This window comes from Lactuca saligna, chromosome 9 (genome assembly GCF_052625555.1).
Source record: "Lactuca saligna cultivar CGN05327 chromosome 9, ASM5262555v1, whole genome shotgun sequence".
Taxonomy (NCBI): domain Eukaryota; kingdom Viridiplantae; phylum Streptophyta; class Magnoliopsida; order Asterales; family Asteraceae; genus Lactuca; species Lactuca saligna.
Genome location: NC_136425.1, coordinates 6,359,732 through 6,375,140, shown reverse-complemented (window position 1 = coordinate 6,375,140; position 15,409 = coordinate 6,359,732). Strand labels below are relative to the sequence as shown.

Sequence of the window (15,409 nt, the reverse complement as noted above, 5' to 3'; positions counted from 1 at the left end):
CCCATGTCAAATATATGGTTTTCGTGAAAATTTAACTATTTAAGCATATTATTTGATGAAGAGTAAATTACACAAATGGTCTCTATGGTTTAGGGTAATTTACGTGTTTCAACCATAATTTATTTTTTAACTTGGAAGGTCTCTAGCATTTGTTTTTGTTACGCGTTTAGTCAATTTCTTACCTAAAAAAATTATTTTGCCTTTGATTTTTTAATTTATTTAAATAAACCCACTCTCAACCCTACCCATTCACCTTACCTAATCTACCCTACTATTTTTCTCTATTTAAATAATAATCTAATGTAACCAAACACGTAACACGAACAAATAGTAGGGACCAAATAGTAACTTGATGACAACATTAAATCTTAAGTTTTTACAAGTCGTGACGAATCATATCATGTGTAATGACTTAAGATGACTTCTTATATATAATAGATAATTTTATATATTTTTTTCTAATTTTATTTATTTTTATATGCATATATGATTTAAGGTGACATTTTGTTAAAGCATAATGTCAAATACAAACCTTTTAGTCATTATGCAACATAAATAATCCATGACAAACTTTTAAAAAACTTTATTTCAAATATTTGTCCTAAAAAACCACATTCATCGATTTTCTTTTGGGTTACCATAAAAACCCTTCAGGTTTTTTTTTTTTTTTTTTTTTTTTTTTTTTTTTTTTGCCCGAAGTTGGATTTTATGTCTGTTTTTACCCTCATACTTTCCAAAAAAATGTTCGATTTTATCATTTTACCGATTATAACAAGTTTTCCATGCAGTTACCATTATATTAACTTTGCAAAAAAAAAAAAAAACCCTTAAGTTTACAAATTTTTACTTTTTTATCCTTAAGTTTATATTTTTTTGCCGTAAGTATTTTTTTTCTTCATATTATACGTATTAATGCAGAAAAATCGTACTTATATACAAAAAAATGTTTTATTAAATATTGCATTTACGTTCTTTTAAAAAGTTATTTCTTTATATATAATAATAATAATAATAATAATAATAATAAATGGTCCGTGTGGTTTCTCAATATCTAAAGTTTAGTCCCATGGTTTAAAAAGATCATAGATGGTCCTTGTGCTCTCAAAACTTATGACGATTGATCTTTATTGCTAACTTCGTTAAGTTTTGTATGTTAATTGAATGACACTTTCGTCATTTCACAACCACATGGACCATTTCACGACCACATGGAACCTTTTTCTTGATCATGACTTTAAAAACTTCTTGTAGAATAACAAATTATTGAACAATTAATTGAATAATAAAAACAAAAAATACATTATTTCATATAGAATACGGGTAACAATAGTTAAGAATTACATTTATTGTTAAAGAATAAAACTAAAAAAACTTTCAAAATGGGAAAGAAAACATCAAAATCTAACGACACTAATACATTTTAAAAGAATAATGTTGTCTAGAATCACTTTCAATTTTGTGGACCGTTCTTCAAGCATCAAATTATGTAAAATCAAAACCAAATTGTAGGTTAGATTCCAACAGAATTGGAATTCGTGATTCCATTCCAACAGAATTGGAATTCATGATTTCATTCCAACAGAAATGGAATTTTTGATTTCTTTTATGTTCTTCATGTCAATCTCAAGAATTGTACCACACGTTTATGTTTTCTTTTCCTTAGATCACAATGTACTCCATATCTATCAAAATTCACAACTATACAATAAGATCATCGAAAGAATTGATTTTTTTTTTATCTATTTAACTAGTAAAATGTTGTGGGCAACTATAGCACAAGTTGTTGAACCTCTCCCAATAATTATGGAAAGTCTCATTTTGACCTTGGCGGATTCCACAAATCTCATTTCGAAGACTTGAGACTCTTGAGGCGGGATAAAACTTGTCAAGGAAAGCTCTTGCCATGTCGGTCCATGAGTTGATCGACCCCGGTGGAAGATAGAATAACCAATCTTTTGCTCTATCGGCCAATGAAAAGGGGAATGCCCTTAGCTTAATTTGGTCATCGGTTGACCCTTGTGGCTTCATGCTAGTGCAAATAATGTGGAACATCTTCAAATGCTTATGAGGGTCTTCATTCTCCAATCCATGGAAAGTCGGTAGGTGATGGACTAAACTTGACTTCAACTCCGAGCCTCCTTCCAAAACTGGGTAATTGATACCGGTTGGAGTTTGTGTAACATCGGTCTCCATCATTTGCCTCAAAGTTCTTTCGGGAACTTCTCCTCCGTCCGCCATTTCAATTGGTTCAATAATGGGTGGATTTTGTTGTAGGGGTGGTGTTTCGGGAATTTCTTGGCGAAGGTCGGGACTAGAATCGGGCTCTATGTCGCTTAATGAAGCGGTTTCGACCTCCGGATCCCCATGAGGATTAGAAGTTTGACCACGTTCAATTCGCTTTTCCTTCGCCAAACGCCTTGCTTCTTTTTCGATTTCTGGATTGTAAATCAAGTCACCTATACGCTGAGATCTGGGCATAGAGAAACAAATTGATTAAAAATAAACCAATCCCCGGCAACGGCGCCAAAAATTTGGTGGTTGTCGAGGCCAACACAAATAATAACCCTAAATATTACACACTAAAATAGTGTATAGTGGTAAAGGGATCGAATCCACGGAGACTGGTTCAATTTGATAACTCTATGAAAAATCTCTTTGTAAAATACTTGGAATATGACAATAAATTAAAAATGGGGGTTTTGATGTTTTGAAATACTTGAAACAAACTAGAATTAACTATGATTTAAATAGACAATTGCAACAAAAATAGGAATTTGATGTAAAATCAATAAGGGAAAGATGGTTGACTTAAAGTTTTCTCACTTTGACTTTTGATGAACATATCATTAGAATTCAATGGTGCAATACTTGTTTTTAATCCTCAATTTGGCTATAGTAATCCAAGGAGCTTGAGATTACCTAGACTTTTCTTAATTGTTGAAATGGCTAGAGAAGCTCATAACAATTTCCTTAGTCAAAGTCACTAATTCCAAATAGCATGTAATTAGTGAAAGTCAACTAGCATTAAGAACCAAAAAGTCACCAAATCCAAGAGGGGTCAAATGCTTTCACCACCATGTTGGAGGAAATGTTTTTATGATTGTGTGAAGCAAAAACAACACAAAAATCATTTGTTGCTTGCTAATTTGAGGATCCTTTACTTAATCAAGAAATTAGCCAACTAATCACCACAAACACATTTAAACTCATGAACTAAAACATACAAGTAATGATAAGATGGTAAAACATAAAACATTTCCATAAAGATTCAAGAACATGTTCATGGATTCTTCAACATTCAACAAAAGTTCAAAGGATTAACCAAAAGTCAACCAAGATTAGCTTAGCCAAGCATGGCTAAACCCAAAGAAACAAAGTTAGAGAAATTTGTACCAAACATTAAGCAAGAATCAAGAGGTAAAAATATGATGTTCTTCAAGGGTTCTTGGCCTTCAAAAGTCTCCAAAACTCCAGAGAGAATCTTCAAAAATCGGATGTCCAAGAGTATGCAAAAGATGGGCACCAACCTTCCTCAAATAGCTCAAAAGAAGAATTTCCGAAATTGCCCCTGCAGGAGGTTGCGCGACCCGCGTGCTCTTGCGCGGGTGGGTTGCGCGGGTGGTCCCTGGATGTAGCATCTTTGAGGTTTTGGGCCTCCATAGCTTAGCCCACTTGGCCCAGATCGAATCCAATCACCTCCTAGCCCATTTTCTTCAAGTTTTTCTTCATTTTAAGCCCAATTTGACCTCTCCAAATCCTCCAAAGCTCGTGAACTCGCCCGATTAATAATTTACGTACGCTTGGATATTCCCCCGCATCTTGCAAATTTAAAGTTTATTTCTCTCCAAGCCTTCAAATAATCATCAAGATTACTCCATACATCATCTCCACTACCCATCAAGCCCAACATCATTTTTGTCTACCAAATCTCATCGCCTCCTATACGTCCCGAACACTCCCGCTCCGTTAGACCCGAAAACCTGCAATTATGCTCACAAGATTCGAAAGTACCCGAAAGAGTCATAAAATAACAAAAAGGAAAATATGCATGGAAATTATCTAAATTATGAATGAAATATGCTAAAATAAACTATAAAAAGAAGTAAATAAAATGAAGCTATCATAAAACCCAATCAAAGAAGAGATCATCACCATTGTTCTTCCTTATCTTTTCTGTCATATGAAGCAACCAAAGCCTTCCCTGTTCTTCTCCTTTATTTTCCTACCAAAGAACACCACTAGAGATGGGTAAATTCCCAGTAATCAAAAGAGCAACAACCCTCTCTTGGTCATCCTTGCTCATCACCGATTCCACAAGCAAAAGCCACTGATTTCTTGCTTCCATTACCATTAAAAATTAAACAAAAAAAGATGAAGAACGAAGGGGTTGCAAAAATAGCCCCCTACTCACCTGTTTCACTGCAACTCCCCCTTCCCCTTTCTGCTTCAATGGTCAACAACCCCATTTTCATGTTCTCTTCCTTGTTAAAACAACAAACTCAAACACCCATCTTTTCCCTCTATTGATTTCTGTCTAAAACATGCAAAAAAAAAAAAAAAAAAAAAAAAAAAAAAAACAGAAACAAACCGCAAAAAAGCAGACAGAAATGTCGGCTGCCACCACCCTAGACGACCCACTGCCGCCCTACAACTCCCATCTGCACCCACTGAAGGCCACCGCAAATTTGTTGCTTATTCATTCGGTCTAGCCAAACTATATAGGTCCTCCCTTTTCCCCTCGTTTTCTTCCTTCTCTGTTGTTCCCATCGACCACAAATCCCGGAGACCTGTAACATCCCCATTTTCATGGCCAGAAAAGACTGATTTTGTTTATGCTTTTTTAAAAATCAAAGTATCTCTTTTAATAAAAAAGGTGCGGAAATTTGTTCCCAGTAAAACATGATAAATACGTTATCAAAGCATTTTCAGAGAAAAGTATTTTTTACTCATTTTAAAACATTTGGGATGTCATTGTCAATACAGAAACATAAGCATAAACATAACTTACATTCATTATCAATAGTGATTTATATCTCCTTAATCTCTCAGTGTAATGTGACTTCATATTAACACCTGTGATATAAATAAACTGAGTAGGTCAGGTTGGGAAACATGGTGAGTACATAGGGTTTTCAACCCACAACAATATAATTATTATGATTAATCATCAAACAGTTAACCCAATTACCCATCCCCATTCTCTTCTTTACTCTTACCCATCAAACAGTTAATTATTATGATTAACCCAATTACCCATCACACAGTTAATTATTATGATTAACCTAATTACCTAAGAGTTGTCTATCCTGCATTCGTTCATTTCGAAGTCCCTTGCTTCCAGGGTTATATGACTGACACTAAATCCATAATTGACAATGCTCATTCGTAAAACACTAATTCCATAGCTGCTATAGTTTATTCATCGGTTACTAAATCCATAGCTACCAGTGTTTATCTAATAGGTATTAAGTCCATAGCTACCAATTTCTAACAGGTACTAAGTCGATAGCCACCCGTGTTTACCTAATAGGTACTAAGTCCATAACTACCAATATTTATCCAATGGGCACTAAGTCCATAGCTGCCGATGTTATTTATTAGACACTAAGTCTATAGCTGCCAATAATCACTCATATCATCTTTTATCTATCATTCTTAATCTACCCATGTCATACCTAACATATTTGTAGATATAAAATACATATACAGTTTAAATCATTTAAAACATGTATAAAATCATTCATCCAACATAGATAGCAAGTATACATATAATATGCACACGTAGCACGTAGTTTATATAAAACACTTCATATCTATGTGTAAGATGAAAGTAACTATGCACTCACCTGATAAAGTGGTGACTCAGTATTCGGACAACGCTTTGTTACTCTTAAAACAATTTCCTTTCGACAAAACCTAGTATCATTACCACTAGGGTTTAGTTTAATATTCACCGAGACTAATTAATAGTTTAGCTATTATTATTATTATATAAGCGTTAAACAACACTATATAACTCATAATAATAGACCAAATAATTATTATAAGTTCCTAATAACATTACTATAATTAAATAAAAGTTATATTAAAAATAGCGTAAGCGTAGCTCACTTACAGCGGGCTTTATAGAAAACCGAGCTTCCTTGGAGCAGCATTTCGAAACCGAAAGACCCTTTTTTCTCAGGACTCCGGGAGCCTCGGGGCTTCATTCGGGAGCTAGGGGGTTTACCTAGGGTTTAGGGGGGGGGGTTAGAACTCTAGAGAGAGAAAGAAGTTAGAGAGAGAAGTGAGAAATGGTGTGGAAAGTCAGCTGCCTTCGCACCCTATTTATAGGGCCTGATCCTCAGACTACGCTGTGCATTCGGAAGGTCTACGTTGGGCGTAGCTTCAGATAAGATGCGAGGTGGCAGTCTCCGGGTGGTGCGACGTGGAGCTTGCTGGGCCGAGGAGTCTGAGGAGTAAGCGGCGCGTTCTAAGCTTCGTACGCGGGGCGTAATGCGAGGGCTACATATCGCGATCCGAAGCGAGTTCTTTGATCAGTATTGGACGGCTGGGACTCGACCACATCATCATCATTGCGTTAGGCTTTGCAAATCCAAGTGCAAACTTTAAAAATTCGCAACTTTTGCGTACAAGCTCCGTTTTCGACATTCTTTATATCCACGCGAAGGTGGAACGTACTCTACAACTTTCATTTAGACTCCGTCGGCTAATTTTGACTTTATTTTTAATTTATATTATTAACAGGCCGGGAAAGGATTAGTTCGTTAAAAATTCATAACTTCTTCATCCGACGTTCGTTTTCGTTTGTCTTTTTATCGTTATGCTACAAATAACAAGATATTCGATTCTTTTTTAGGTTGTGTCGGCAAAAAACCGCTTGATCTAATATTCAAACTTTGGGTTGTACACTAGTAAGCCGAAACTTCAAAAAATCATAACTTCCTCATACGAAGTCAGATTTGGGCGTTCTTTTCATGGACGCTCTCGGTTTAACGTATCCTACGAATTTCGTTTAGATCGCTAAGGTTGAATATCGCTCTATCATAAATTCACTATTTACGTTTTCCGGTATCGTGCCGATTTCGTCTCGAAACTTCGACGGGTCATAACTTCTTCATCATAACTTGGATTTCAGCGTTCTTTACATGTACGGAAACCTTGTAATATATTCTATAACTTGGTTAAGATTATTTATTCTAAATAATCTTTTGACGAAAAGTCATTTTCGACATATATTTCCTCTAAATTGACTATCCCGGATCTATGGGCGTTACAAGACCACATCGACTTGCGAAGCCGACCGATGAACCTTCGTTGCTCCGACCATTGCTGTTCTCATCGCTTCTTCAAACCTTTTTCATCTTCATTCATTGACACCTAGAAGCCAACCGAGAAGAGCGCATCGTCGAAGGAAACCCACCGCTCGTCGATCACCAACGTCCGTCGATGCTGCTACGGTGCCTCCGTCGCTGCTACCAATCGGTTTCAAATCCAAGCCACCCTTCTTCTTCTATTTCGTTAGGGTTGCGTAATCATGATTATATGAAGATGAAGAGGTTTTCCCCCATCGATTATTTTTGGATGATCAGTGAGGGGTTTCCGAACACTGCAAGCGTCAATGCTAGGGCTTTATCGGGTGGGAGATTGAAGACACACTTATTTATTTAGGTTATAAGTCAATATCATGATTATAGGGATTATTTTTGAAACTTACTAAACACATTACTAAATTACCCTGATTTATTTATTTAGTTATTTAATTTTTTATTTAATTTTGATTGGCTTATATTTATACATACAATAACACAATAATTACTTTAAACACCTAAACCTATCTCTCTCTCTCTCTCTCTCTCTCTCTCTCTCTATATATATATATATATATATATATATATATATATATATATATATATAAGTATTTACCCCTAAATATTGAATTTTAAGAGGTACAAACATTACTGCAATATTTACAAGAAATTTATGCATCGCAAACTTAAGGGTCAACAAATGACCGAGTCAAAGTTAAACCTAGGGATGAGCAAAAGGACCGAACCGGCCGGAACCGGGAACCGGCTTTGGCCAAAATCAAGAACCGAACCGGCCCGGCGGTTCTATCGGTCCGGTTCTACCGGTTCCCGGTTCCTATCGGTTCTTGTCGTGTCTTCAAATGTTGGAACCGGTCCTTGAAAAATAGCATCATACGGTTCCGGTTTTTACCGGTTCTACCGGTTCCGGTTATATCGGTTCCGGTTCCAAAAATCTACAAAAATAACGTCCCGGTCCCGGCCCGACCGGTTCCATCGGGCTCCGGTTCTGGTGCCGGTTCCGGTTCCGGTACCGGTACCGGTTTCGGCCGGTTCCCGATCCATTTGCTCATCCCTAGTAAAACCAATGTTCCTTCGATTTCGACCGGTTTCGGCGGGTTCCCGGTCCATTTGCTCATCACTATTTTTTCGCCCGGTGATCTGTTCATCTTCTTTCCAATTTATATCACCCTTCCCTTATCTCATTCATCGTTGAATACCTTCTACCTTCAACCACCTACTTACCTCGTCACCTCCACCACATTCTTTCTCTCATTCTCAAACCATACTCCTCTTTCTCTTGTCGGTTTTTCTGTCTCCATCTTAGATTGGTTGGGTCATACAAACGGCAGTGCAATCATGAGGCTCAGGTAAGCATGAATCATCGAACCCCCACCACAAGGCCAAGCGATAAACACACCAGGGTTGTTGAGATTTGATGAAGATGGAAAAAACTTGGTTTGTTCTCACAATCGAGTCCTAAATCTGTATGGATTCAAGATTATGTTTTTATATTTTCATTCTCTCTTTCACTCTCATATAATGTTGTTGATCATTAGGGTTTAAATCGCCTCCCTCCTGGATTACAGCAAGGTACGTTATCCTTACAAATTCCCTTTGTTGGTACATGTTTTTATTTCATCATAAGTTATCTATTATCGGTTTTTGTCTTTCTTTGAGTCCCAGAGTTTCTATATATCACCTGAAGCATATGAAGGTTACTCTTTCAGATTGGTTAAAAACCGAAGGAAATAAAGATCAACATATGAAGACAGAACTTTTGTGTTCTTGTAGCTGATTATCTTTCATACGTCGATGGTCAATTTTTTTTTACCCCATTGCATTCTTGAAGCTGATTTAAGAGCATATAAGGCATTTGGTGAAATTCTCATAAATATTTTGTGATAATGGAGCTATTACTTGATGGATATAAGTTTTTTTTTGGTGAAATTCGTATAAATTTACCTGTTCTTTTTTATTTTTTGTTTGATTTTCAATCCCTAATATCTGTTTTCACTAGCAATTTTTTTATTCCTAATTCTTTTTGTTATAGGGTCTTGATTTTGATATTCTCTTGGGTTTTTTTATTTTTGGGTCCTTGTTTTGGTTTCCTATTGCTTTGGGTTTTGATTTCCCAACTTTGATGGAGGAGGAGGATTGTTCTGTTGTGTGGTAAAAGTTGGATATTCTGATACTAATTTACGGACTAAATTGCCCTTTATTTACACGTGGTAATTTTCTTTCTTCTTTATATGCCTTTAACATCCATTGCTAACAGGGTCACATGGTTCTTAATATTTTTTTTTTATTATTATTTGTTATCATGGTCACTTGTGAGGAATTGCAGGGGCACCTCAAAAGTTAACTTTTTGAATTTCATACGAACTTTTGAGGTAAAATGGCTGATTTTAATTTTTAAAAAGCACTAAGCAGGAAAGTATGATGGTTGTTTCTTTTTTGTTTTCATTGCTTATTTGATTCCCAATTTGATGAAAAAATGTTTTTTTTTTTTGTTTACAATGCTTATTTGATTCCTAATTTGATGAAAAAAATGTATTTTTGATTCAACATTAGGTCTTTTTCATCTTAATTTAACTGTTTGTCAAGTTTGTGAATTAGATGATTAATCTTTTGGAGGCCAAGTTCCATGTATGGGTATAAAAATTGAATTGTTTATTGATTTTTTCTAGGTAGGTATCTATATCCAGTCTCATTTCTTCATACAAATAAGGAAATTGTTAAATGAAGTTTGTACAAAAGATATTGGGAAAGATGGTTTGGTTGCTTTCCAATCGGATCATGTGAGTAGGGTTAGTTCAGGTAATTTCTCATTTTCAGTTTCTCTTTCTTGCATTATTCTTTCTTGCTATATTGAAACAGGAAAATTTAAGAAAATAAAGTAAGGACAAAGTCCAAAAACAAACAACCTATTTTCATTAGTTTATCGATCTAACCACTAAGAATTTTGTCCTAATTAAACCATTTATCTGTTTAAAAACAACCTTTTTTTCTCCAGTTAACCGGTTTTGATCTCGGTTTAAGATACTTAAAGCTTTAGTGGTTTAGCCACCTAGTTTTTTTTTTTTTTTTGGTAAATAAACCATTTTAGCCTTTAAATGACTAAATACATTTAATGGTTTACTAACTATATCTAAAGAGTAAAAAATATTGAAGCAACTAAATTGATAAAATTCTGAAGGTATTGATGAGTATGTTATATATCATCTCCTTTTCTATTTATATTTTATGTTTGGGACTAATACGTGTTACCTTTCAGGACTAATTGACATTTATTTAAATGAAATGTTTATTGTGTAATGGTTTGCTACTAAAAGAGTGTTAATGTTATAAAATATTGTAAACATCATTTTTAAAAGAATCTTGCTAAAATTTTATCAAGTTATGCTTAGTTGAAGGGCATTTCATATATTTATTTTTTCTTTTTCATAGATGTAGGTGTATGTTACAAGTGAGGCAAGTTCATTATGTAACCATCTCTCAAATGGGCCGGTCACCCTAATGTTACTGTTGATGTTGAATCATTTGGTTTGAAAGCAACGATCAATGTTATTATTTTTTATATAATATTAATACACAATGTTGTTTAAACCAAGTGGTTTTATAATAGCAATACACAAAACTATTTGAAGCCATCATTGTATTTGACATCAGGTAACACATTCCACAATGCAAGAAATAGTATTTGCATGTTTGTGTATGTATGTGACTGTGTATGCATGTGACTTTATCGTGTGTAGTTATTTGTAAAAACAAATGATAGTAAGCTGCTATTTCTTGCTAATAAATGAATGTAAGTTGCTATATCTTGCATTATATTTTGTTAAATTGCAAGAAATAACAACTTGCTTTTGTTTATAAAAGTGTGTTGTTATTTCTTGCTAATAAGGAAAATAAGTTGCTATATTTTGCATTTAGTATATGAATGTAAGTTGAAAATTTGGCACTTGCTGTTTGAAAGAAGTCAAATATAGCCATAATCATGGATCCTATTATCTTTATTATAAGCTTGATCATGCATCTATTACGGTCAGTCAGAATGCAAGAAAAAACAAGTTACTTTCATTGTAGATTACTTTTTTTTCTTCTTGTTGTCGTAGTCATTTGGGAGCTTCTAATATGATATTTTGGTCATTTGTGTCGAGCTCAATATGATTGATTTTTATGGTACTAGAGGGAAAGATTAGGGGATACCTTTGTCCATTTTTATCGCACATTAGTGGCTTTTCATGTTTTGAAGATCTCTACATTATCAATAATTGTAAAACACTCAACTATTTGCACAAAAGAACCACTCGCTTCTAGAACTAATTTCTGAAAAAGCTATTTGCACCCGTCGCTTGGTGCGGGTAAACAACTAATATATATATATATATATATATATATATATATATATATATATATATATATATATATATATATATATATATATATATATATATATATATATATATATATATATATATATATATATGAGAGATTTACTAGGGCTACTGGAGAGCATGTTGTACATGGGCCTTGGGGCCCGCCCAGGCTAAGAACTTGGGCCAAGACCGTTTTTAAAAAATATGACTAGGTCATGGCTTTAATTCTTATATTTTTTAGTGTATGCTCAACATTTCGTGCAACTATAGTTGCACCAAGACGTATTTCCACGCTTAACATCAATCAAATAATCAACGACTAGCCCATTCGTGGAACGATAGATTCTTCTCCTTTCCGTTGGCAACGTATCTTCTGATATTAGAAGTGTGTCCGAAATCTTCTTCATATATTTATCTACAGATAAGTTGTCTTTGCAAAGTGCAAATAATTCGTCCACAACTTTAAAAGGTCTGGTTTGCACAAAAAATAACTTTGATTCTTCCCATAAACTTATCCCAACCTAAATGGTACATTTTGTTTGTAAAAGTGGGATACTTTATCCTTGTTTTTGATCTTCATGACACTCACTTACCCAAAGTACTTGTTCTATCTCGGCAAGGTAACAAAACAAATGGTTACTTTGGGATCAAAAACCCTCATCCTACTTTTTGACATAAGAGCCAAAAACGATTTAAATGTGCATACATTTTTAGAGTTAGGAGCGAATCTGAAAATTAAAATGTTTTTTACATTGATCAGATCCGAAGTCGTAAGAATTATGTGGTTTGGATCATAGTTTATGAACCATACCCGGTAGCCCTTTTATTGAAAGGGTTTGATGTCTTAATGGGTAAAAGAGTTAGATTTTTTGGTATTGGACATTTTATAGCATGTTCATGTTGAAATATACCCCATGGTGGGCCCCATATTTGTTTATTGGGTTGAAATATGCCTTAGGGCTAGGCCCAATTGTATGTTTGGTATGTAATATTTTGTGGGAACTCATTAAGTTTTGTGCTTATAGTTATGTTTATGGTTTCAGATACTTCCGATACAAAAGGAAAAAACCCGGTGTGATGACACAACATCCTCCCCTCATGATTTCGGTACTTTTTGGTTACTATTACTCTGATGATTTTGATATTATACATTGTGAATGTTTTGGAACAATTTAATGATTGAAACTATTGTTTTTAAAAATGAAAATTTTTATCAATGTTTTTGGTTTGTTACAATCGAAACTCGACTTTGGTTTTCTGCCTTTGAAATCCAAACTTTCGACCATTCAAAGTAGGAATTATAATCTTTCGACTCCTAAACTTTAATTCGATAACAAGGTATTTTCCGATCATCAAGCCTATGTGGAAAACTCAACAGCTATATGTGAAACCCATACTTTCGTCAACTTAACCACAATCGAAAATGTGCCATCGACCATCAATACTAAATGATGAGATTTTCAATTTTGACTTTCGTTCCTTATGCTTTGACCATTCAATATCCAGCCATTCGACTCAAACCGATCATCACTTTTTATTCACAATCCCATTCACTATCAAACTATCGTTCTTCGATCACAGATACCTAAAATTGAACTCTTCCTCCATATAGAGTTAGATCTTCGACCTTAAGCATCATTAAATTCTCGTTCAACCGTAAATCCTTTGATGTTGAACTGAGCCACCACTGAAGCACCTTCATTCCTTTCATATTTGTCCCTTCACATATGAACCCACTAAATATATCGAATCAGAAATAAAACATATCGATTTGAAAATTCCATCATGGCACACCATTATTGACCATGTAATACGACTTTCGAATCAAATTTCAAATAATATCACCGCCATTAGATATCAATTCGACCAACACTAATTCATTTATGCTTCTCAATTCTTGTATTCTAATCAAATAAATTTCGATATCACTCCAGCTCGTTACTTCGACAAACAACAAAATTTCAATTTCACTTCAATTTTTCATATCCAACCAATCAACTTTCAATAAAATTTCTTGTTCTTCGGCTGTTCTTGGTTGTTTTTCATCGGTTCTTTGACAATCAAGAACTCAAGTAAATTAGAATCAATCTTTCAATGTGAAAAATATTTGGCAATCTGCCTTTGCTTCATCGACTTGTAACATTGGTTCCAATTTCAGTTTTGATTTTATAAATGACCCATAGATTATTGACTTCACTAAACCGCATCGAAATCTTTTGAACTTTTCAATACGATTAAGATGGTATTGAATTTTGAACGAACCTAGAATGAACAAGTAGCGATCTCATGAAACAAATTGAGATACACAAACATACAAACAGATTAATCAAATCAATTTGGCCAATTACGCCTTTGAGAATGCGTGATTCAGTGAAAAAGACGCGAAGCACGAATTCAAGCCGATAATATGAAATTTGAGAATAATCTTGATGCCGATTATCACCAAATCGAATGACAAATCAAATCATATGAATTTATTTGTGAATCGAAAAATGATTTTGAAAGCCATGTGATCGATAAAGCAAATATCGGGAATCATTTTTATAGAAGAATGGTAAAATTTTGATGTTGAATTTTACATAAGCTCTGTATCTTGAAGTCATGAAATCGAGAATTGGTTTGACTCAAGAATGAAGATATCTGATGTGAACCGTTTGATTTTGGTTCAAAAGAAACATGAATAGTAATGAGATTATGATTTGGATTGGGCTAAATATTTAAAAAGAACATGGGCTTGATTTTTGAACATATCAGATCAAATGATTTTGAATTTTGATTTGGGCTTGAAAATTGAATGGCATCAACATATGGATGAACAACCATTCAAAATTGAAAGCAAATAGATCCAGTGGAATCAAAATGATAAAAAAACTGATTTCAAGAACACGATTCCAAGATATTTTGATAGATTTGGAATTACAAAAGATAATTGGATCTTCAAATATTGAATTCAAAGCAAGAAGATCCAATGGAGAGACTCACTAAAATTCGAATCTTCAAGTCGATTACACACCAAAAATATTATCATAAATTGATAAGTCCATTTTATGAATGTGTTAAATTGTCATAATTATGTTGAATTGATGAGTAATTGCCCAAGAATGGAATTACTTTGATGAGTTGTTGAACTTCATATACAGGTCAATATATCGTACTAAAAGTGGGCGGAACCTGCAAGTAAAATGAATTGCTCAAGGAATAAAGAAATGTTGCTGGGAAAGTTGACCACTCTTCATTATTTTGATCATATCTCAAGTTCTGGAGCTCCGATTGACATGAATAAAGAAGTTCTGGAAACTAGACAAGATTTGCTATAACTTTCATGTTTTGTGTTTCTGCTAGTTATGTTGTTTTGACAACCAAAACTTCCACGGAAGATGAAGGACGCCTCCAGGCGTCTAAGACGTCCCCTAGGACGTCCAGGTCAAACGGTCAACATTTGGTCGTTAATTCAGAGCAGAAAAGAAGGAGGAACCCCCGTCGGCATCTTACATGGCGTCTAAGATGTCCCCTAGGACGTCTGGGCGTTTTAGGGACATCTCGTGTTGGAACGGTGTGTTTCGGAAGGTTTAGAAAACAAGGAATAGCGTCCTAGAACGCGTCTAAGATGTCTCCTAAGACGTCTGACGTTTTTGGCCATTTTTAGTGTATTTCAAGGATGACAGATGGCATGCAAGGACGAACAAAGAACGCATGGGCGTTATACACGACGTCTAAGAT

At 34.5% G+C, this 15,409-nt stretch overlaps 1 long non-coding RNA gene across 4 annotated transcripts; it reads left to right on the top strand.

The window, feature by feature from the left end:
* Positions 1-8,472: 8,472 nt before the first annotated feature.
* LOC145018180 (uncharacterized) lies at positions 8,473-11,015 on the top strand. 4 transcript variants are annotated; one of them, XR_013666867.1, is made up of 3 exons: positions 8,478-8,765; positions 8,867-10,127; positions 10,758-11,015. It is a non-coding gene; the product is annotated as an uncharacterized LOC145018180 (long non-coding RNA). The 4 variants fall into 4 exon arrangements; XR_013666865.1 differs by having other exon boundaries at positions 8,478-8,794; XR_013666866.1 differs by having other exon boundaries at positions 8,478-8,900; positions 8,994-10,127.
* The last annotated feature ends 4,394 nt before the right edge of the window (positions 11,016-15,409 follow it).